The 24,753-nt window shown below is 37.2% G+C and overlaps 1 long non-coding RNA gene across 1 annotated transcript; it reads right to left on the reverse strand.

Moving 5' to 3' along the window:
• Positions 1-23,708: 23,708 nt before the first annotated feature.
• LOC126765502 (uncharacterized) lies at positions 23,709-24,223 on the reverse strand. Its single transcript, XR_007668471.1, has 3 exons — positions 24,084-24,223; positions 23,978-24,017; positions 23,709-23,871 (listed from the first exon to the last, which is right to left on the reverse strand). It is a non-coding gene; the product is annotated as an uncharacterized LOC126765502 (long non-coding RNA).
• Positions 24,224-24,753: the final 530 nt, after the last annotated feature.

The raw sequence follows: 24,753 nt of genomic DNA on the forward strand, positions 1-24,753 counted from the left end.
TCAGTATAAATCTTAGAAAACTGCCGTAACTTTTAAATAACAGTAATTTTTATTGACTTTGAGTAAATTATGTTAAACATTAATTTTCTAGAATTAGGCATGATTTAAGGTAAATATGTACCCTGACGTAGCGTATAAGTTAACATAAGTAACATTAAAAATTATAGCTGATGCTAATATTCGAGTTAACATACATAAGTAATAAACCTGACGCTAATATTTGTCAACAGGAAGTAACAACCGCCACGAGCCGCTAAAGCTACAATTCCCAAGAATTATAATATACGGGACAGGTATAATAACGTTAGTTTTTAATTTAAGTATAAAATGTAAAATTAGTTGCAATTTAATTTTTGAATAAAGAAGATAATACGGACCTTACAAAAAATTAAAATACGTTTTTTTCGGTGCCCGATAACTTATATCATGAATTTAAGGGTTATTTAAGGGGTACAAAAAGGTAATGGCTTATTGGGTTTTGTTAACAGCGAAATACTATGCTTACATTTGTTAAAATATTACATTCACCTACATAAGTGGCTACTGATTGAAATTTGGATGGATGCGCTATACCGAATGTGTGTTATAATTAGTAATTCATTATCTATGTGAGTGTCTTGAACTACATTTTGGCTGTTATCTAGTTAGTCTTTGTTTTGAACTAAGTCCTAGGGGTGAGAGCTTTATGATAAAATCTAAGTGTTTTATGTACATTAATATCCCGAATCTCGCTACCCCGTTTTACGCGCATTTACTTAAATAAAATAATTCGTTAATAGTTTGTTTAGAAACAGATCTAGTATATTATATGTGTCGGAGCGGTAGTACTTGTACTTTGTATGTCAGTGTATATGCGTATGTCTGAGTGCTAATATTTTGTAGGTAACTGTATGTGGCACAGTGTCGTTTAAAGTAGGCGACTCATTGGCGGCATATATTACGGTACTATAGAATGTAAATGCGCAAGTAAGCATAATAACAGGACTAAAGAAACTGTTACTGAGTGAAAGTGTAAACACAATGGCTACGACAGACTGCAGCGGCACGACAGTGAACTAAAAACGTCGTTGTTCATCTTACTACATGTACATTTTGAGAAGCAACAACAACACAATGGCCGGCATGTACACAAAACAAAGCAGTTGTCCATTTTGCATGTACACAATTTCGTTGTGGTCATACTAATTCCTTTCACTTCAATGAAATTTTAATATTTTGTTCAAAATGAAATTTTTTATGCAAAAAATAAGTAAATAGGTAAATATTTTTGCTTTAAATTATCACTTGTTATTACAAATGATATAATAGAGCTATAATATAGCTATTTTATGCTTTTATTTGTAAAATAACATCAAGTTTGTTAGAGCTGTGAATAATTTTACATTTTACATATTAGTGGCATCACCACTCTACCTCCTCTTTCTATCTTCCATTCTACTGTCAACTCTACTGTCGTCGTACTGTCGTTGGCAAAAATAGGAGGATATTGAAGTTAGCGAGAACGACAACTGTCGGCCTGCAGTCGTGTAGTCGTGCAGCTGTGAAAATAACACTGCCAATAAGAACGTGTGTATTTTAATATTTGACAGATGTAGTTTGCAGTCTGTCCATTGTGTTTACACTTTGAGGCTGATCGTATTCTGCAAACAGAGTGATGAGACTCAGGAACCGTTAGCTACTTTTAGAGCAGTGGTCGACATTTCATAGCAAAATTTTGCAAACTAACTTCACACGTACGCTTACGCTCTATCGTTCAGTCATTGTCGAGCCAGCAACGAATTAACATCACGCAAGACTATAGCGCAAAACCAAATATGCCCTGCGAGAAATATTTTATGATTCTAAATGGCTTTGGTGCCATGCAATGCCTTTTATGTTCCAAGTCTTTTAAAGATAATAGGGAATATATCCCCTATCGGTTAATTGTTAATTTTCATTATACTCTTAATTAATTTTAAAATTTGCTTAATTTTAATTCCAATTTCTCACTGGGCTACTTTTTTTTCGTGCTCACCAACACAGTGACAGATCCTCTCATGCCGACCACTGTTTTAGAGCAATGAAGGGGTGCGTATATAATAAGGCGCTATGTCCTCTCAGAATCAGTTCAAGAAGTGATCTTGATAGGAGCAGGACTTGCTGTGCTCGTATAGTAAAATTATTGAGTAAAGTGTAAGGTGATATGGAGACATCCATAAGCAAATCCTCTACAGAGTCATCAACGAACCAAATCCCGACATATGCATTATTTGTTTAGGTTTGTTTACATACAAATATATTGCTTGCTTCTATACATTTGCTTTGTTTTAAGATAAGGTTGTTGTGGTATTCAAGCTCAAAGTTGTTTTGATGTTTGTTTGTTTGGGATTGTTTGTTGTACTTATTGTTCATTTCTATTGTTTTAACTTAAGTTTGTTTTTTGTTCACTGCAACAAAATGTTGTTTTGAAGTTTGCTACTATTATAACAGACAAACTGTAAAAGCCGAAAATCAGAGCTTAAAAACATAAAATTTAAATCTTACAAATAATGACATAAATGCTCAAATTTATATAACGCATGGGGAAGAGCTTGCTTGAAACAGGTGTGATCTTGAAAAAAAGGACGGGAAAAAGGAGAAAGCTGAACTATCTCCTCAGCTTTAGGTTTCAGCTACATTAAAAACCATAAAAGAAACCAAACAGATAATAAAATCTCACGACCTCAACCATAATTATTGGTATCGAGTTGTGAATGCCAAAAAAATTATAATATTACGAATAATGAAGCAAAATATTTAATATCAAGCACCTAAATAGTAAAACAAGTAAAATCAATACATCAGACTCCGATGATTATAGAGAGTTAACGAAACCTCTATCTACTCAGAATTTACCATGGGTTTCTTAGAAAATGAAACGATCTCGGCCAATTAAAATCTTCTTCTTTATTGGCGTGGACTCCACTTACTCGATTATAGCCGAGTTAACAACAGCGCGCCAGTCGTTTCTTCTTTTCGCTACGTGGCGCCAATTGGATATTCCAAGCGAAGCCAGGTCCTTCTCCACTTTGTCCTTCCAACGGAGGGGAGGTCTTCCTCTTCCTCTGCTTACCCCGGCGGGTACTGCGTCGAATACTTTCAGAGCTGGAGTGTTTTCGTTTATTCGAACAACATGACCTAGCCAGCGTAGCCGCTGTCTTTTAATTCGCTGAACTATGTCAATGTCGTCATATATCTCATACAGCTCATCGTTTCATCGAATGCGATATTCGCTGTGGCCAACGCGCAAAGGACCATAAATATTTCGCAGAACTTTTCTCATGAATAATAATGAGTGACTTATATAGTTTGGTTTTTGTTCGTCGAAAGAGGACTTTATTTTTCATTTGCCTACTCCATCCGAAGTAGCACCTGTTGGCAAGAGTTATCCTGCGATGGATTTCTAGGCTGACATTGTTGGTGGTGTTTACATTGGCTCCAAGATAGACGAAAAAATCTACGACTTCAAAGTTATGACTGTCAACTGTGACGTGAGAGCCAAGTCGCGAGTGCGACGACTGTTTGTTTTATGACAGGAGATCTTTCGTTTTGCCCTAGTTCACTGCCAGATCCACTTGCTTTGCTTCCTTGTCCAGTCTGAAGAAAGCAGAATTAACGGCGCGGGTGTTGCGACCGATGTAATCAATATAATCGGCATACTTCAGCAGCTGTACACTCTTATAAAATATTGTACCTGCTTGATTAAGCAGTTGAATTATTTTCGCCAGTAGCAGGTTGAAGAAGTCCAACTATAAGGAGTTGCCTTGTCTGAAACCCCGTTTAGTATAGAACAGCTCGGAGAGGTCCTTCCCGACCCTAACGGAGCTTTTGGTGTTGCTCAACGGGAATACCAAATTCAGACATCACGGCATAAAGACAGCTTCATTTTCGGCTGCCGAAAGCAGCTTTGAAATCGACGAAGAGGTGATGTGTGTCGATTCTCCTTTCACGGGTCTTCTTCAGAATATGGCGCATAGTGAATATCTGATCGGTTGTTGATTTGCCAGGTCTAAAGCCACACTGATAAGGTTCAATCAGTTTGTTAACAGTGGGTTTTAATCTTTCACACAATACGCTCGATAGAACCTTATACGCGATGTTGAGGAGGCTTATCCCACGGTAGTTGGCGCAGATTGTGGAGTCTCCCTGTTTTGTGGATTGTGGTGGGGCAGAGCGCACTTAAATTCCAATCGTTGGGCATGCTTTCATCCGACCATATTTTACAAAGAAGCTGATGCATGCTCCTTAACAGTTCTTCGCCAGGGTTTTTGAATAGCTCGGTCGACAATCCATCCGCCCCCGCTGCTTTGTTGTTCTAGAGACCGATAACAGCTGTTTGAACTTCTTCATGGTCGGGCAATGGAACGTCTGCTCATTCGTAATCGATTGGGGAATCGGGTTCGCCTTCTCCTGGCGTTGTACGTTCACTGCCATTCAACAGGATGTAGAAGTATTCCCTTCTTAATTTAAGTATGCTCTGGGCATCGGTCACTAGATCGCCTATAGGGGTTCTACAAAAGTATGCTCCGATCTTGAAGCTTTCTGTTAGCCGCCGCATCTTTTCGTAGAATTTTCGAGCATTACACCTGTCGGTCGGATTATCAAGATGTTCATACTCACTCATTTGGGTTTTTTTCTTTTTCTGTCTGCAAATGCGTCTTGCTTCTCTCTCCAACTCTCGGTATCTATCCCATCCCGCACGTGTTGTGGTCGATCGTAGCGGTACGAGGTAGGCAGTCTGTTTTCTCTCCGCTGCGGCACGGCACTCCTGGTCGTACCAGCTGTACGTAAGGTGTTTGAAATGCCGTCCCACAGTTTCATTATTCCGAGTTGTTGACGAGTGCTCACAGAGAGTAGGAGTGCAAGTCCTCGGCAGGTACTGCATCGAATACTTTCAGAGCGTCGTATATCTCATAGAGCTCATCGTTCCATATTCGACTTGGCCAACGTGCAAAGAACCATAAGTGTTTCGCAGAACCTTTCTCTCGAAAACTCGTAACGTCGGCTTATTAGATGTTGTCATCGTCCATGCTTCTGCACCAAATAGCAGGACGGGAATAATGAGTGACTTACAGAGTTATGTTGAAATCGGTTATTGTAGTCCCGAGATGTGAAATTTCACCCAAATTCACCCATTTTTACCCATCGTCCACTTTTCATCCCGCTCCCATAAAGATCTCTCATACCATCTCTAAAATAAAATTTAATGTCTCTGGCGTATTTATTTATGGATTTTTTGCGCTTTAATTTTGTTTTTTTGACTGTACCGCTATATGGGTTAGTAGGCGAGGTTAACTTCCGATTTCATCCATATTTACGCTGTCGATAGAAGTTCTTATAGTATTATATCTTAAATTACAGTTTTATAGCTTAAGTAAGTACTTATTTATGGCTTTCGGTTCATGGCGTTCTGTGGGCGTGGCAGTGGTGAGTTCACGCACATCTACAAACTCGTTATTTTTTTTTTATAATAAGGAACCCGCAACCATCAAGATATTTACATTTTACTCAAGTTACAGCTTGCACAGGTGGACGTACGGATGTTGAGAGTGTTTAATTTAGAGCGTAAATCATTAAGGTGAGTCTGTTGTGCAGGGGTTAGGTCTGGTTTGAATCTAACCTGAGAGCTCTCACTCTGGTTTAGTTTAAAGATTTCTCTGGCATCAGCAACTGACTGGGTCTCTATAAGCAGAGGACGTGTACGGTTAGGTGTCTGACGTCCAAGTCTTCGGATTTTGAATCCAGTTAATTTAGCAGATAATTCATCCGATAATACAGATGAGAGTGATACTATGTCATCTTCCAGTCGGTCGATGCCAGTAGCTTTGGTTGACTCTGAAATTCCAAGAGCGATGACGTTTGACTCACGCTTCTTACGATCATTAATTTCTTTTATGATGTCTTCAAAAGATGGTGATGATGATGAGATTTTGTAGGAGCATAAATTCTTTTCAATAGTTGTGATACGGTCACTCAGACTCGTGCATTTTTTATCGGTGATGGCATGTTGCTTGGCGAGCGCTTTAACTTATTTTTTTAACCCGGTGATACTTTCACTAATAGATGATTTAAAGTTTTCAAGATTGTCATTAAATTTTTTGGAAAATTCTTCAAATTGTTTATTTAGGACTTTTTCAAGTCTATCAACGTTGTCATTCTCACTTTCATCCTCCGAGTCATCAGAATGTCTTACACTAACCTCCAAATCATTGCATTCCAGACACCTCCATAAGATACGATTTACGTTGATGTTTGTTGCTATTGGGTCAAATTCAGCATTACTGAGGTTCAGACATCTGGAATGAAACCACTTCTGGCACAGAGAGCATCTCAATCCTTTGGTGTTTTTTCTCACGTTTTCAGAACAGCTACCACATGTGTTGTTTACAATTAACTTTTTAGGTGGCATGTTGATAATCAGATTGATTAAAAATTGTATGTATACACAACACGATATTTTACTCTATTAATTTAGTCAGTCAGAGTTAATTAATTTACAAAAATTATTTTAATAATAATAAAATATCACGAGCGAAAAAAAACCATGCTAACACACACAGAGTTGCCATATAACCTACCATATTATGTACCGAATTTCATTGAAATCGGTTGAGTAGTTCCTGAAATATGGTTTTTGGTCCATAAGTGGGGGACGCCACGCTTATTTTCAATTTAAAAAGAAGCCTGGGTGCAGCTTCCTTCTGTCATTTCTTCCGTAAAATTTAGTGTTTCTGACGTTTTTCTTTAGTCGGTTAACGCACTTTTAGTGATTTTCAACATAACCTTTATATGGGAGGTGGGCGTGGTTATTATCCGATCTCTTCGATTTTTGACCTGTATATGGAAATGCCTGAAGGAAACGACTCTATAGAGTTTGGTTGACATAGCTATAGTAGTTTCCGAGATATGTACAAAAAACTTAGTAGGAGGCGGGGCCACGCCCACTTTTCCAAAAAAATTACGTCCGAGTATGTCCCTCCCTAATGCGATCCTTTGTGCCAAATTTCACTTTAATATCTTTATTTATGGCTTAGTTATGATACTTTATAAGTTTTCGGTTTTCGCAATTTTGTGGGCGTGGCAGTGGGCCGATTTTGCACGTCTTCGATCTTAACCTTCTTATGGAGCTAGGAAATTCGTGTACCAAGTTTCATCATGATATCTCAATTTTTACTGAAGTTACACCTTGCACGGACGGACGGACGGACGGATAGACGGACGGATTTCAACTCTACTCGTCATCCTGATCACTGTGGTATATATAACCCTATATCTGACTCTTTTAGTTTTAGGACTTACAAACAACCGTTATGTGAACAAAACTATAATACTCTCCTTAGCAACTTTGTTGCGAGAGTATAAAAATGAGCGTTTCTAACTCATCAACATACATAAAACGAATAATATCGAAGGTATTTCAACTTTAATGTGTTTTTTTTTTACAAACAATACTTAAATTGAATGTGCGTAAAAATGTAATGGTAACAGAAATCAGTGTTGCAACACACAAAGTACAAAAACAATGAAAAGTGGAAACAAAATCTTAACCACAAATCCGCCGTAAACGATACACAATTATCCGATAATACATATGTATGTATATATTCGCAACTTATACAGAACAGCGACGAAATATAATTGTCTATACGACGGCTGTGTTAAGTGCGCGCAAAGGAGAAATTTAATATTTACGCAAACCTTTTGCTCTTCTGCAAGTCTTTTGCTTTCCAACGAAAGTCGAAAACAGTACACATTATTATTAGCGTAATTATACCTGGTTTTTTAATAGGGATGATATGATATCTAATAGTGTTTACTTTTCTCACAAAAATGTTGCATTTATGCTACTCTATGCTCGGGCTGTCAAAATTATGTGTTTTTTCCTCAACATGTTTTCAGGTTCGATTGTTCTTTTCTAAAAATTGTTGTCTACTAATCAGGCAATAGTGCAACATTTTCTAACCTCTCAAAACGTAAGAGTGAGAGTTGCCCCGTGATTTTTTTTAAAGTTGCAAAGTACTGTAATCAAGTTTTTGGACAAAGTGACTTGGTCAGTTTTATTAAAATCAATATTGGAAGTTGCAAATGAGTTGGTCGATTTATTTTCACCATGTACAGAGAAGGAAATGAGGATGTTAGTCGTTGAAAGAAAATCCTTACCCAGGCTGAATGGATCCGTAAACGACGTTCTGAATGGTTGCTCAGGCTAATGGAGTAAAAGTAGTGTTACATGTCGAGCTTATTTTCATTATTTTTGTAAATTGCAGTTTAAAAATTTATTGTATTGTATGTTCTAATTATGAAAACGAAAACAATGCATCAGCTCATTAGTAGCTGTCATTTTTTTGTTCTTTTTTCATTTAAAAAGTTGATCATTTTTGTAAGGTGTCTTGGAACACTTGCAAAATGTTGCTATATAATGAGGCAAAATTTTCATCGAGAAAAGAAAAGCTATAAGGGTCGTTTCAGCCATTTCTAATATGGTATGTCATGACCAGTAATGATTCATTAATGTTTGCAACTTCATCGAGGAAAGACAAACGCAAGAACAACGTTTGCAAATTATTCAATTTCATTATCAAAATAATCGATCTGCGCCTTTGACATTTTATGGTCGTAATAAATCGAGCACATGTTGTTAGTCGCGTAATTGTTAAAAATTTTTAAAGTACATTTTCTTTATATGAAAAAAAAATTTGTATACACGTTTTATATGCGTCATATAGTCCGCTGGGGTACCAAGAACCAAAATATAATGTCGAAATCCTCAATTCCGCAAAGTTGCTTTTAAACCGTCCAGGCTAATTTTTTTTAACAGATGCATCATTGTGGCAAAGTAAAATTTTACAGCTTTCTCACAAATGAAAGAGTATTGTTTCAGGTCACTGTTGACATAGCTCAGACGGAAACAAACAGATGTACACCTTTCATGAACGGTATTCCGTCGACCGGAACAAATGGTAGCCAGAAGGGGAAGGTCGGGCCATAAGGCGGGTGTGGCAAAACTTAACACCCACTGTTTTCGAAATAGCTTTCAATCGGTTTTGCAACATTAGGCCGAGCGTTGTCATGATGGTATTACCTGGTAGTTAAACGCAAGTAGTTGTTCTGTCCCATTAAAGCTCATAATACAGCCCGCTCTTCCGATCCCACCAAATATAGAGCATTACTTTGGCGTTAGGCTTTTTTTGGCTGATTGGTCAAGTAAAATTTACAGTTACTTTACCACTTACTCACGTATGTAGATAGATAATTTATCACTTACACCTTAGCACCCACTCCGGAATAAAAAATGTTTTTTTTTTGTTATAGCCAAATTATTGCTTTTTAAATTGTTAAGGTATTTATATACACAAGTTTTACTAATTCGTTCACAATATTTTAAGTAAAATGTTAAAAGCAAAATCTCCCTGGTCGGATACCAGTGGAGTAACAGTACATGTGTGGAAAAACCGTAAATTGATGGGCTCCTTGGTCGGATACCAATGGAGGTTGTATTAATAGGTATATCTTAATATATAAAAATCACGTGTCACGTTGTTGTTTTCGATGGACTCCTAAACTACTGAACCGATTTTAATGAAATTTTTAACACTGTGTGCAGTTTGGTCCAACTTGAAAGATAGGATAGTTTATAACTCTCCTTATAGTCGCATTATTTATTTATTGCAAATTATTTGTTTATTATTAGCAAAGAGCTATCCACCAGTTGGTGGCGCTAACAGCGGTATTGAGTAAGTGCGGTATGTTACAGTAGATGGCGCTACATTTCTTTCTAAATTTTCATGGATTTAGGCTGTCATAACAAAAGCTGCCACTTGCTAAAAACATTAAATAAAAATGCGTTGTTTGAAGTTTATATTATTTGTGGTAAAGTTATACGAATCTATGACTTCCAATATTCTAAATTTAAGAAAAAATCACATACAATCCGAGAAATAAATAAAGTAATGTACATATGTATGGTCAGACAAATAAGCAATGCTGCCACTCTTTTCCAGTAAATCTTCCTCGAATTTGGGAGATTTCAGAGGAATTTAGGAAATCGCAGAGTTGATTTCTGGATGTATTTCCTAAATGCAAAAAAAAATTTCATTTAGTTGCATTTAGGTATAGAATTTTGTATGGCTAATGCCCGGTTTCACAGTCCATACTTAAGTTGTGCCTAAATAAAATCTTAGCTAAGTATTGTTGCAAACTGAGTAGTCGTTTGCGTTTCACAGTCAATAAAATTTTATTATGATATATGGCAACGTTATGGGCAACATGTGTTTTACAAATGTCATTCATAAAAATATGTTTGAAATATTTAAATTATAACAGACAATACATAAATTTGCGAGGAAAATTATATCAAAAATTGATGAAAACAACAAAAGAACCCCAAATTTCATCATTAGCGAGTCGGAGCACCTATGGGAACTGAAGGAAAAGTATAAGCTGTTATTGAGTGCAAGCGAACGGACACTTGCCCTACGCTACGAAAGATGTCGCTGAAAATTCAAAGCAAATTCAAAACAAAAATCAGCTGTTATTTAAGCATTGCTTAAGCCTTCCATTTTCAGTGCCTAAGCATAACCTAAGTATGAACTGTAAAACACTATTTTCCTGTTTTATTATATATTAAATAAAAGAAAGTTGTGTTAGTTACACCATTTATAACTCAAGAACAGCTGAACCGATTTGGTTGAAAATTGGTGGAGAGGTAGCCTAGAACCGGCGTAAGGACATAGGATACCTTTTACCTCTTTATACCAAAATTTAATAAAACTCATAAATACACACTTTATATTTGAAATCATAAGCATTTGTTCAAAATTCATGTTTGTAGGAATCATTTGAATATATGCGTACAATTTTAAACAGATTCTTCCTCAAAAATAATACAATTGCTTAGTATTTGGAATAGTAGAAAAGAGCTGCAACCAAATACGCAGTGAAATAGATTATAACTGGCTCAGTAAAACTGATGTCATAACCTTTCCAGCGGACTTTTTCGTCTTTCCACGCCTGAGAACCGGTTCATCATGTGCAGTCCACTAGAATAACTGTCGATTAGACTTCAGTGGGAAATGATGGAGCTATGTTTCTATTGTCAAACACCGACGCAAAAATTCGGTTTTATTACGATTAAAGAGCACTCAAACACTTCTCAGAATCAGTTATTCGTTGTGTTTGTTGGATTATGAACTTGCGAGGCACACACTTTGCAGAGAGCTTTCGCCTCTTTAAGCCTGGCAAATATCTTTTCATCGGTGGATTTCCATGAGCCAAAATACAACAGTATTTTCACAAAAAAAGCAATGCTTCATTGACATACGAAATGTATTATGATCCATTTTTTTGTAAACTAACACAAGCTGCTTCACAAAAATTCAAAATCTCCTTAACTAATAGTTATAATCCAACTAATAGAAATCATATACATAGATGGTAGTTGTAGTATTTTCAGCCACAGTGAAGCGTGGACGGGTCCTCTAGTAAGTAAGTATATAAAAAATTCGAAATTAAATTGAATGAGCAACTGATGAGGCAAAATGATTTGGGTTGCACACCGATAAGAAGCGTGTGCACCGTGTGAATCGCTCATAGATCGTGATAGAAAGGGCGATGGTGGTGAGTGTGCCAGTGTTGCTTTGTGAGTGGTGTGTTGTGTGGTTTAGTGGTGTATGAGGGCGGGAAGCTTAACTCATTTAGCCATCCCGGCCCCCTTAGACGAATGTTCAGCCTAGCAATCCCTGAAGTTGTTGCAACGTTGCCACCGATGGTGCTGGTCTTCGCCGTCGTGCCACACGGCTGGTTTGCTGCGATCTGCGAGTGGCAGGAGGCCGACCGACAATTGTGACAATGCCAATGCGCCTGTGCTACCTGCTGGCGTTATATGGGTGACATGCCCTTGAAGAGTTTACAGTGTTGCAGTCGGTGGGCGCGGCGACAAATTGGGCATCGTATGCGATGCGGCTCCGCTGGTGGTGACGGTGTGGTTACAGGTGCTCGTGTGCCATTACGAGCTTCAGTTGACGGTGCTGTTGCGGTGATTGTACGGGGTGCCGCTGTTGGGACAACCCCAGGACGGGGCACACTGATGGCCGATCACACTGTTGGCGTTAGAGTTGAAATGTTTTCTGAATCCATATTTGCCTGTATGGAAAAAAAGTCGAGTTTAGTTGCAATTGCAGTTGGATTTTTTCAATTTCTGCGCGTCGGTATTATTTTGTACCGATTGTTTCTTACGTGCATTTCGTTATTATCTGCGGTTGGTAAGAAGCATAGTTTAACAAGCGGTCTCGTTAGAGTTCCGTTTTGAGTACGGAGGTCAACTACTCCTATATGGCCGTCGGAGCCGTGATGTATGTAGCTTCTCTATGCGACCAAGCCGCCATTCTGTAGAGGGGAGACAGTCGTCATGTATTAGGACAAAATGTTCAAGCTTTGGCGCCTTTTCGGGAGTTTTCCAGCGGTACCTTTTATGAAGGTCCATAATGTACTCCTCCTCCATCGGCGGCTGAAATCTTGATAGAGAATTTTAATTCTTTCCCATCTCTTTAGTAAGGAAAGCGACTCCACGCCTGGCTCAGGTATGGCCAGAATGGGTGCTCCTTCGAGAAAGTGCCCTGGTGTAAGAGCTGTTAGATCTGAGGGATCTTGCGAGAGTGCCGTCAATGGCCGTGAATTGAGAACGGCTTCAATACGAATTAATATAGTTGTAAAGTTAAATTTGTAGTTTCCAGGTACCTTTTTAAAGTGGGATTTAAAGCTTTTTACCGCTGATTCCCATAAACCACACATATGAGGAGCGCTTGGAGGGATGAATTGCCAGATTATGCCTTGAGGAGCGTACTTTTGTACAATCTCAGGTGAAACTTGTTTTATAAAGTCCACAAACTGTTTTTCAGTGGCTCTTTGACCTCCTATAAATATATTGCCATTGTCGCTCATGAATTTTGACGGAAACCCACGTCGTCCGACGAAGCGAGCAAATGCCGCGAGAAAAGCCTCTTTTGTCAGATTAGTACATAGCTCGAGGTGTACTTCTTTTGTCGTAAAACAGACAAAGACAGCCACGTAGCCTTTCATTAGTGTGGGAGATCTTAGCATGGACGCCTTTATTTGAAAAGGTCCAGCAAAATCAACACCAGTGATAGTGAAGGGTAGAGCAAACTTGCAGCGTTCCGGTGGAAGTGCTGCCATAATCTGCGATCGCATCTTTTGCTTATGCATAGTGCAGATCTTGCACGAAAAATGCATTTCTTTATTTTTGGTTTGAGTCTTAGGATATAAAACTCTTGGCGGACTATTTGTTGCACGAGGCGGTGCTCTGCGTGTAATAATACTACGTGAACATAATGTGGCAAGTTGCGATCTCTTTGGTATAACAATAAGATGACGTTCATTATACGTTAGGCTTGAATTGACAGGCCTTCAATTCGTATCTATGAAAGGAATTAGTACAAGGAGTGAGCTTTTTTTATCAATCGGCTTCTATTCTCATAGTACTGATCAGAGAACTGCAACGAGTAATAAATTTTTGTTTATACCTAAGTACTGATCCGTTTCTCTGCCTGATTCTGTCAGTTCAGTTCATGTACGCAAAGCGAACTGTTTGTCTTCAAATCAGCTATAGAGAAAAACTTTGTATCACTAGCGATCAGCTTATACCTGATTTGTTTATGAATGTTCGCATCACCAGAAAATACCCAAAGTGATGCAAACTCATGCTTCAATGATTGAAATGATCGACAGAGTTTGGTTTGTATATCATCCCCTAAACACTGATTTACTAGTGCACTTTTGTTCTATTTCAAATACATATGTTTGTATATACATGTATTTATGTATATATGTACATATGTTATATGTATAATGGAAATTCCATCGATTACATATATAGGTATGTACGTTCTCGATGGAATTTCCATTGTTTACGCTTCGAAAATTTGTAACATGCGCACATTTTGAAATCTGATACATTTTTTGCCACACATGAATAAAATCAGTCCAGCAGAAAATTGTTGTTGTTTGCTGTACTCATAGATTTACCCATAGAGTTACTCGAAGATTTAATAGTTTACCCGAAGCAAGCCATACGTTTACACGATCGTGATTGCCGAAGAACAGATTGTTCGTGTTGCATCAAGTCAGTTGATTGTGTTTTTGGCACGACTGTTTGTTCTGATTTTATCATACTCGTTGCAGCTCTCTGGTAAGCGATTACCCTAAGGGCTCGAGGGTAAGATTAAAATCTCTCAAGGATGTCAGTATCATCCAATGCTGTGTGCTGTTGCCTTTCTGGGGCAATAATGTTGCGCATAGGCGATTGTGGCCAAGAATCGGGAGATTCTGTTAACCATGGGGGGCCATTCCACCAGAGGGTGGTGGTGGCAAGGTGCAGAGGTTTGCACCCTCTTGTACCTAGATCAGCAGGATTGTCAGCACTGGCTACGTGTCGCAAAGTGGTTGATCCCACTAGATGAAGAATTTGAGACGTTGGATTAGAAATATACGTCTTCCATGCATGTGGTGGTTTTTCCAACCAGGCTAATACAATCTCAGAATCGGACCAGAGATATAATTTATATTTTTCCGTATTCAGATGCGTGGATGTTAGTTTGGCAAGTAGTAGTGCACCACATAGTTCAAGCCGTGGTAGACTTATTGTTTTTAGAGGAGCCACTTTTGCTTTTGCAACTAGTAACTGGCTTGTGGTCGCCTTGTCGCTTTGTGTGCGAACATATTTATATAGTGGCGCAATACGCCTTTTCAGAGGCGTCACAGAAGCCGTGTAGTTCGACTTTGTGCTCTGGGATATAATTTACCCATCTGGGATTTGTATTTGTGTGATGTCGTTTAGATTGCTCGCGAACTGGGACCACTTTTCTAAACGAAGTGGTTTTACTTGCTCGTCTCAGTCGGTCCCATCTAGCCATAATTCTTGAATCAGGATTTTGGCTTGTATCATAATTGGCGATAGCCCTCATGCGGGGTCGAAAAGTTTCGCCACAGAGGAGAGAATTTGCCGTTTTGTAATGGCGGATAATGCGGATATGAACTCAGGCGTGTATGAAAACTGGTCCGATATCGCATTCCATTGAATGCCCAGAGTTTTTGTTGTACTTTTCTTTTCTATTATAAGGAAATTAGTGTCCAACAAATTTTAGTTTGGAATGTTTTTTAATATATTTGGGCGATTTGATGTAATCTTTTTTAATGGAAACCCTGCGGATTTGAGGGCTTGGATTACCTGTGATAATGATTCGTATGCTTGTGGAAGACTGTGACTTCCAGACAGAATATCGTCTACATACGTTTGTGTTTTTAACACCTGGGTTGCCAGAGGAAATTTTGACTTGGTGTTTTTAGCCAATTCATGGAGTGTTCGAATGGCTAAGTAGGTGGCAGATTTAACGCCAGAGGTCACCGTTTTTAGCTTGAAGTCGCGTAGTGGACTATTGGGGGATTTTCGGAAAATAATTCGCTGAAAATCTTGATCGTCTTTATGTACGACTGTTTGTCTATACAATTTTTCGACGTCCCATTTGAATACGTAGTTGAATATACGCCAGTTTAGAATAAGTAGCATTAAAACAAGTTGGAGCGTGGGTCCCGTAAATAGGATATGGTTAAGGGAATTTCCCGAGCTAGTGGTTTTCGAGGCATTAAGGACAACTCTTACTTTTGCTGTTTTTTTGTCTGGCTTTACTACTGCATGATGTGGCAAGTAAAATTAGTAGTATTTGCCATTGATGATTTTTTCGAATGGGCTTACTTCCGCCATGTGATCTAAATGGAGGTATTCTTCCAACACACCGTCATATTCTGGTTTGAGCTCACCTTTTTATACTCTCGCAACAAAGTTGCTAAGGAGAGTATTATAGTTTTGTTCACATAACGGTTGTTTGTAAGTCCTGAAACTAAAAGAGTCAGATATGGGGTTATATATACCAAAGTGATCAGGGTGACGAGTAGAGTTGAAATCCGGATGTCTGTCTGTCCGTCCGTCCGTGCAAGCTGTAACTTGAGTAAAAATTGAGATATCCTGATGACTTGGTACGCGCATTTCTTGGCTCCATAAGAAGGTTAAGTTAGAAGATGGGCAAAATCGGCTAACTGCCACGCCCACAGAATGGCGAAAACCGAAAACCTATAAAGTGTCATAACTAAGCCATAAAAAAAGATATTAAAGTGAAATTTGGCACAAAGGATCGCATTAGGGAGAGGCATATTTGGACGTAATTTTTTTGGAAAAGTGAGCGTGGCCCCGCCCCCCGCTAAGTTTTTTGTACATATCCCGGAAACTACTATAGCTATGTCAACCAAACTCTGTAGAGCCCTTTCCTTCAGGTATTTCCATATACAGTTCAAAAATGGAAGAAATCGGATAATAACCACACCCACCTCCCATACAAAGGTTATGTTGAAAATCACTAAAAGTGCGTTAACCGACTAACAAAAAACGTCAGAAACATTAAATTTTACGGAACAAATGACAGAAGGAAGCTGCACAGAGGCTTTTTTTAAATGGAAAATGGGTATGGCGTCGCCCACTTATGGACCAAAAACCATATCTCAGGAACTACTATACCGATTTCTATGAAATTCGGTACATAATATTTTCTTAACACCCTGATGACATGTACGAAATATGGGTGAAATCGGTTCACAACCACGCCTTCTTCCAATATAACGCTATTTTGAATTCCATCTGATGCCTTCTCTGTATAATATATAGTACATTAGGAACCAATGATGATAGCTGAATAAAACTTTGCACAAATATGGTATTTGAGCTGAGATATCCCTTATGGAAAAATTGTCGTGATCGGACTATTACTTTTCAAGGTCCCTGATATCGAACACGAAGAATTCAGCGCCTAACCTAACCTAACCTAATTTTTCACCGAAAATATCGGTAAATCTCTCAGATGTTGTCATGTAATTCAGATTCAGAATTCTTAGCCCTTCCTTACTTGTTTAAGTAGGTTTCTTTCCATACTTTGAAACTGCTGTATTGCAGAGGTGCGAGAGTGACCTAAGGCGATTGTGTTGAGAAATTGTTGTTTTAGTGGTAGTCGTACGACATACCGACCATTATCTGATCTAGCAGTTGTGGCTTTGTAAAAGTCTTCATAATACTGATCTTCAGGGGAATTGAGGTACTCGTTTGAGATTTCCTCATCTTGAGTTGTCATTGTTGTGACTGGTTCCGTAACTAGTCCACTTAGAATCAAACCGAAAATAGTCTTTTGTGGTGAAAATGTTTTTGAAATTTTCTAAATACCTTCGAGTATTATCTGTGGTATGAGATCGCTGCCTAATAAAAGGTCTATTTGAGCGGGGTTGTTGCAGTTGGAATCTGCTAACTTAAGGTGTGAAACCATTTCCAAATGCTTGCTATGTATATGATAGCTTGAAAGCGTTTTTGTTAGTTGCGGTAAGACTATAGCTTCCGCTTGTATTCTTATATCCGTTTATGAAAGATCGTTGTGATCCTTGGTCTATTTGGGCCTTGAGTTTAAAGAGTTCTCCTCGATGTTCGTTGGAGACGACTGCTGTGGGTAGTAGTACCCTACCTTGGATTTTTTTGTGTGCATTAGATAATTTTGGGTGGTACACGGTACACGGCTGTGAACATGTTCCGGAAGGACGGCTATTGTTCATAACCCCCATGAAAAATTTCTGTGCCACATGCGGGCACCTTGAGGTGAATGCCTGAACTTGCCTCTTGACTTTGTACTTGTGGCAACTCTTCTCGCGGAAGTGGAGTAGGTGCAATTGCATTAATTAGTTGCAATTGATCTGTAATCATTGCTTTCGTTTCTTCAAATTGGTCTAAGCAATTTTCATATTTGGCGTAAGCCGAGGATTTGAAATTTTCTGGTAGATCTGAATCATTAGTTTCTACTATTGCGTCATAAGAAGCTTGGAGACGTATCCAAAAATTGTACAGATTTTCTTTTTTGATTTCTAATGCCGATTCAGAATTATATTGAATCGTCGAAGATGAAAATCGAGTGCAGTATTTTATAAAAGTGTCACTCTGAGCAATAAATTTACTGTATATAATGTCTTTCCCCCTTTTTTGTTTTGTGGCACCTTGCTTTGAGCGTGTAGCTTCTGCAGGTGTACATGGACTTTTTTCATCCGAAAGCATTTTTGGTACTTTTAGTAGTTGCGAAGATTTAGATTCTTTAGAATCTGCGTTCATTTAGAAAAGTTCAATTTTATGAAATTATTTTTATCAGTGTAAACTGATTGACTTTGAAGAAATTCGTGATTTCTGAGCGAAATCTTTTTTTCTCGAATTAAATCAAATAACGTGTTTTGTTTTTTTCGGATTAAATCAAATACTATTTTGTATTCTGTTTATTAATCTCGAAAATAGTAAAAAATTTATTTACTTTTTATTTAATTATTCAAATCGCAAAATTTATTTGATAATAATTTGTATTGTGTTTGTATGTCTTATAAGGTATACATGGACGAATCCGTTTGTGTGTACTTCAGTGATCTGCAATGAATGAGTTAAACACAACTTTGAGCCACTTGCGAAAAATTGAGTATGAAGCAAGCAAATTATTCACGGAATGAGTATAAGTGTGAATACTGCTCACTTACAATTATGAGAGAGAGAGTTTTGGCTTGTGAGCTGCTTAGCTTGTATGAAGCATATATTCACAAGTGTTTGCTTATGAGCTCACAATACTTATGAATCTTTGCTTAGGATTCTCTGACATTCATGAATACAAAACACTTGTGAATATAGGAAGAAGCGCAATTGTGCGCAAGCCACTTGAGCCGTAACGCTATGAACCAAAGGCTAAGAAATCCATTACGAAATTAGTAAGAGTTACTATTATATTATTGTATAACAACAAGGATTTTGTAACTGGTTCTAATAATGACTAGATATAATGAAATAAAAAAACTGGATTTGCAATTTTGTGTTAATTTTTTCTATTATTAAAAAAAATCACATATACATACATACCTACATTATTATGTTATCACTTATAATATTACATTTTATTTTATAAAATGATAATTCAGTTCCTTTCAATGGAATTAAAATTAAAAATAAAAATCACGTCAGTTTAGTGGTATAAAAATTACATGAATTATTATCAAAAAACTAAATAACAAACTTCAGTTAATTTCGGTATAGCTTCTAAATATATATTAAGATTGAGGTTTGGCACAAAATTACTTCTCAATATCATTGTATATTTTTGTTTTTTAAGTTTCTAAGGTCTTATTGCCATATTAGTTAGTCTTAAATATTGAATTCAGGAATATTATTTTATCTACGGTTTTGGGTGCAAGTCGATTTATTTTATCAGTTATTAAATTGCCTGCCAAGGAAAATACACGTTCAGACGCCGCACTACTTGCAGGTATAGTTAATATTTTAAGTGCAAGTTTTGATATGCGTGGAAAGTTAGCTTTATGTTGCTTCCACCATTGAATTGCGTCAAAGTCATTATCAAATTGTATTATTTCTGTAAAATATCGATCTATCTCATCTTCGATACGTTCCTGCGCGCCCATGTTTGAAATATTTGGAAAAAAGAAGTTCAGGTCATTTGCAGGTGAAGACGTATTTGATGTTGAAGTAATTGGTGAAGATGGAATTTGTGATAAGAAACAAAGAAGTTTCAGTTTTGTAGTTTTTACGAAGTCAATAGACTCACTCGTTCCTTTTAAAACCCCTCCGCGTAGGTATAAACTTCAGGGACTCATCTACCTAAGCTCTCCAATTTCTAGAATGTAAGATAAATCTTAAGTAAATAATTCAATAAAAGGATAATAAACAAAGAAGTTTCAGTTTTGTCGTCACTACAATCGCGCGTTTCGTTCCTTTTAAAACCCCTCCGCGTAGGTATAAAATATATTTTGAATAGGCACGGAATTTGTGAATGTATTCATGAATAAACAATGAGCCACTTATTAGTGAATGTATTCATGAGCCTTTCAACTCATCTAATGGTAAGCAACGAATAGCTCAAACAATTGTATACAGAGAAGCAAGCCAAGCCAAGTGTGAGCGATAAGTGATTGTGAGACATATTCACACTCATTATTACACAAGCAAGCCATGTGATTGTGAGAAGATAATATTTTTAGTGAGAGCAAGTGTGAGTGAATATTGGGGGTGATTCATGAATATGAGAGTGTATTCATAAGCCAAGTATTCACTGCAGATCACTGGTGTACTTGCAAATGAGTGCTCGTATAAGAGATCAATGCACTTTGTACATACATAAGTATGCAATCCTGCTTGTTTTTGCTTACCAAAGAACAAGGGGTATTTCCGAAAATGTGCCAATTTGGACTTTGAGCATGTGAAATAAATTTTTCGCAATAGTTTATTTAATTGCTTATTTATGTAAAAATATATCTTATGATATTTTATATTTTCTCTACCGAACCGTTTAATTTCTTGGGAATGCGTTTTGTTTTTTTTTTGAAAGTATGAAAAAATTCGTGGTACCCTAGTAGGGTATAATTTCCCGTATATATGTATTTATGTATGAGTATCTGTAAGCGGGAGTATTTTGTTGCATCATTTGTGCACTTCGATTTGCAAATGTGCACTCACGTAATGCCCCGTAAATATGTACGTATGTATGTATTATGGTGAGCACAAATTCCGGTAGTGCACTTAGTTTGCGATTACATGGGGCAACTTTAGTTGCTAATTCTCGGGCGATTCTCTTTTGCTGTCGCCCATTACCTTCACACGAGCAACTTGTGTTGCGCAACTCTGTTCGAGTTTTTTTCTCATTCCCTTTCACTTTACTTTAACCCATTGTCTACTCTTTACTTTAACCCAATGTCGTTTCTTTTTCCTTATAGGTATTTGGGCCACTCTATCACATATATTAATTAGCTCTGTCAATTAAGAAATACATTTTATTTATTAAAACCAACATATATCACCCTTTTCACTATCGTCTGAATCAATTTGTATGGCTTCCTCCATACATTTCACAATATCTTTAATTAATTCGATTTTTTCGTCATACTCCATTTTCTAAAATATTTATATTATATTATGTATATTTGTATACATATTTGCAAATTACTTACCAAAAGATGAAATTAAATTTTTTAAATATATTCAAAATATTAATTTAAAAAAAATATACGCAAATGCAACTATGTACTACGAAAGAAAGAACACGAATGCCGAAAAACGACGCAGCGAACTGCTACGAATAAGAACACAAAGCGAGTTGCTGAACACTGGAAACTCGGCGCGATTCTCCTCTCCTCGTCGCCCCCTCGCCTATAAACTAAGAGTTGCCGCAACAAAAGTTGCCGTGTGTGATAAGGCTCTTAGATGCTCTCAAAGGGATGAGTATATATATATCTACATATGATAAAAATAGTTAAGCATATTAAAATATATACTCTTGTATGTATGTAGCCAGTAAAGAAGAAGATGTACATAGATAGATGAGCACCAATTCCGGTAGTGCACTTGCTCTCAACGGATGAGTATACATACATATATACTATATATATGTATGATAAATATTTAAGTATATTAGAGCACATATATATTGAATTAGTGCATATATGTAAATATGTAATTTTTGATTTGGTTTTCTTGATCTTTTCTCTTTTTTTTCTTTGTATGTATATATACATGTATGCATATATGTATATAATTTTTTTGTTTTTGCCTTTACTTTAGCTTACTTACTTAAGGCAATCCTGCTTATTGCTTGATCAAGCATAATAGCAGAACCAGTGAAAAACGCTACTGCCTTCCTTCCTTTTCCTTCCTCATCGGCAAAATGTGTGAACAGTGAAACACGTGGTAAAAACGCAGAAATCAGCCATCTTTGTTTGTTTTCATTTGAACAATGTTGCCATTGCTCAATACGCATATATAGTAGTTTTGTACATATCTTTGTTTTCAATTACAATTTTTTACAATATAAAATGTCAAAACTGAAAACAAACTATTAAAAATAGTTTACATATTTATAAATAATAGCATTCGACTCTGATTTTGAGTTATTTTATGAAAATTTCATACATATTGAAACATATTGAACAGATTGAATTATAAAAGTTGATAATTACTACAGTATATCGATATTGGCAACCCTGCGTTGTGAGAGAGCAATCATCCCACGTCAAAGAGAGAAGGGAGTAGCGTTTTTCACTGTTCAGTTACATTGCGCGCCCATAAGACAGGTCGTGCCAGCTGACACGAGCCACGATTCTACGTTTTTCACTGGTTGTGCTAAAAGGGGTATCGCCGGACGCTTGTGCAAGTAAAATACTTTAATTTTGGTTTTTGAAATGAAAAATGAAATACTAAAAGGAATCGATACGACTCACTTTGATATTCGTTATGGGATTTTGAGGATTAGGGTTAGCCATTGTGCGGGTCGGTAGGTTTGTGTCCCTGTAATCCTGCCCTGGAATGGTTCGGTAGGTTCCTTGTGCTTGCTGGCTTGTTGTTATTTTTGTTTTTATATATATTATTTATATTTCGCGCCCGATTTCTTTTGTTCGTTATAACTGCTAATTTTTGGCACCGCACTGTTAATTATATATGTAATACGAATGATTTCTATATGAATGTATGTATATATCTATTTTTGCTTTTTTTTGCACTAAATTTCGCTGTAGGGTTTGCGCCAGCACACAGCAATGACTTTTTTTTATTGTTTTTCTGTACTTGAGGTATATTTGTATGCACTTTACCTTTTTTTTCTTCACTTACAAATATATCATACTAGCTGTTACCCTGTGCGTTTCGCTACACCTAAATCGATTAAAACTCTTAAGGGTTTTTACTTTGTGTTTTATTTATTGTTGTAAAATTGTTACTTATTTATAAAACATTTATAAAACATATTGGTATACAACATTTTTGGTTTTTCCACCTGGCGCGTAAATGAATAAGTACCTTGGTGTTCCCACTCTCGAACATGCGACGAACAATTAGCCGTGGGAGAAGCACGGTTCTTCCAAATTGACGCCGCACGCTTGAAACGTTTGCCCTTGCGATTTGTTGATGGTCATCGCAAAGGCAAGACGTACTGGGAACATTTGTAATGTATATAGCAAGTCTGCGTCCGATGCTCGATTATGCGCCAAAATTAATAAGTCCTCGGTCATGCAGTCTTTGTACTTATTCCACAGTTATTGCGGATTTGACGGAAGGCATGTAGATATTATTATGGCGAATAGTAGTAGTATTATGGCGAATAGTGGCGTCATGAAGTGCGGTGTCCCAATGCATATCATCTTCTAACAAATGCAATCGCTGACATGCTCACGATACGTTGCACACAACTGACCGTCAACAGTTTTCAAATCATCAAATGATCTTGGTCCGCTGCGTTGTTCGGATGGATGGTGTAAATGCGTCTTATGGCATCGGTTTTACGGACATTTGGATAACCGTCAACACGCTCCCCTTGCTTTCGTCGTCGAAATGTTTTCGATGATGGATTCCAAGTGAAATATTGTGGTATTTCGGAATATAGCAATGTTCTTGCAAATTCATCGTTTTCACACAACTCGAAAAAGGTAGTTAGTGTTGTCCCCGGTGGTCGTGCTAGAGTATGCATATTTGAAGTACATAAATAAAAATATGCATATTTGAAGTATATAAATAAAAATGGAAAATTAACCTAAAACTACATCTTAAACTATGTATTTTTTACCCACACACGCATATGCAATAAGACCCACCAACAGTGTATTTGCGAACCGCATGGAAGCACTTACGAAACAATAACAATACTCACTTGCTTTGTGTGTGTTGCACGGTCAGCAGAAAAACACAAAATCGGTTCGAATAAATGTAGCAAATCGATGGAATTAAATCTGGAAAAAACACACAATGTTGAAACACTTTTTTTACACACACCGCGCATTTTCAAGCGACAATCGAACCGCATGGCATCACATATGAAACAACAACAATACTCACTTGCTTTGTGTTGTACGCAGAATGTTAATCACGTTGAAATCTGAGAAAAATACACACAATGTTGAAACATTTTTTTTGATACACTCAGTGCATTCGGAACACTTACGTTCTGTATGTCTTGTTAGCTTGACAGTCATCCATAGAAAGAACGAATGACAGGCAAAAACGATCAACATACGATGTCAATGTTTTTTATTAATTGTAAACATCCGCCAGTTGTTTCTTTTTTTGTTTTTTTTTTTATTTTTTTTTGCAAGACGTGCAATGATACACACATTAAATTTCTTATGTGCACCCTCCAAACAGACCCCAATCACCCCTGAAAATTTCATTGAAATCGGGCAAGCCGTCTAGGAGGAGTATGCGAACAGGAAATTTTGCCACTTAATTTTATATATATAGATATGTTTAACCTTTTGTTTAACGCACTAGGACGGGAACATGATCCACGTGATTTTCGTCTATCCATTAATTCCTCTAAACTAATCATATGTGATAATGAAAGCTCTTTTAGAGCTCATCCGTTGTCATGAGTATGGTTGAGCAATATGTGGAGACCTAAAAGTAATAGCTCTTCTTCTTGGAATGCAACTGGGATATACGAAACATTGTTGCTTCCCCTGCCGTGCGTGAGACTGTCATTATGTACAGAAGCAGTACGTCAGGCACTCACTCCAGAACAAACAAAAGACACGAATATAATCGTGTTGAAATCAAATTCGACGGTTATGCTTCCTCGAGCACGAAGAAGTGCGCGAGCTATATTAGCTGGCAAT

This window comes from Bactrocera neohumeralis, unplaced genomic scaffold, assembly GCF_024586455.1.
Source record: "Bactrocera neohumeralis isolate Rockhampton unplaced genomic scaffold, APGP_CSIRO_Bneo_wtdbg2-racon-allhic-juicebox.fasta_v2 cluster10, whole genome shotgun sequence".
Taxonomy (NCBI): Eukaryota; Metazoa; Arthropoda; class Insecta; order Diptera; family Tephritidae; genus Bactrocera; species Bactrocera neohumeralis.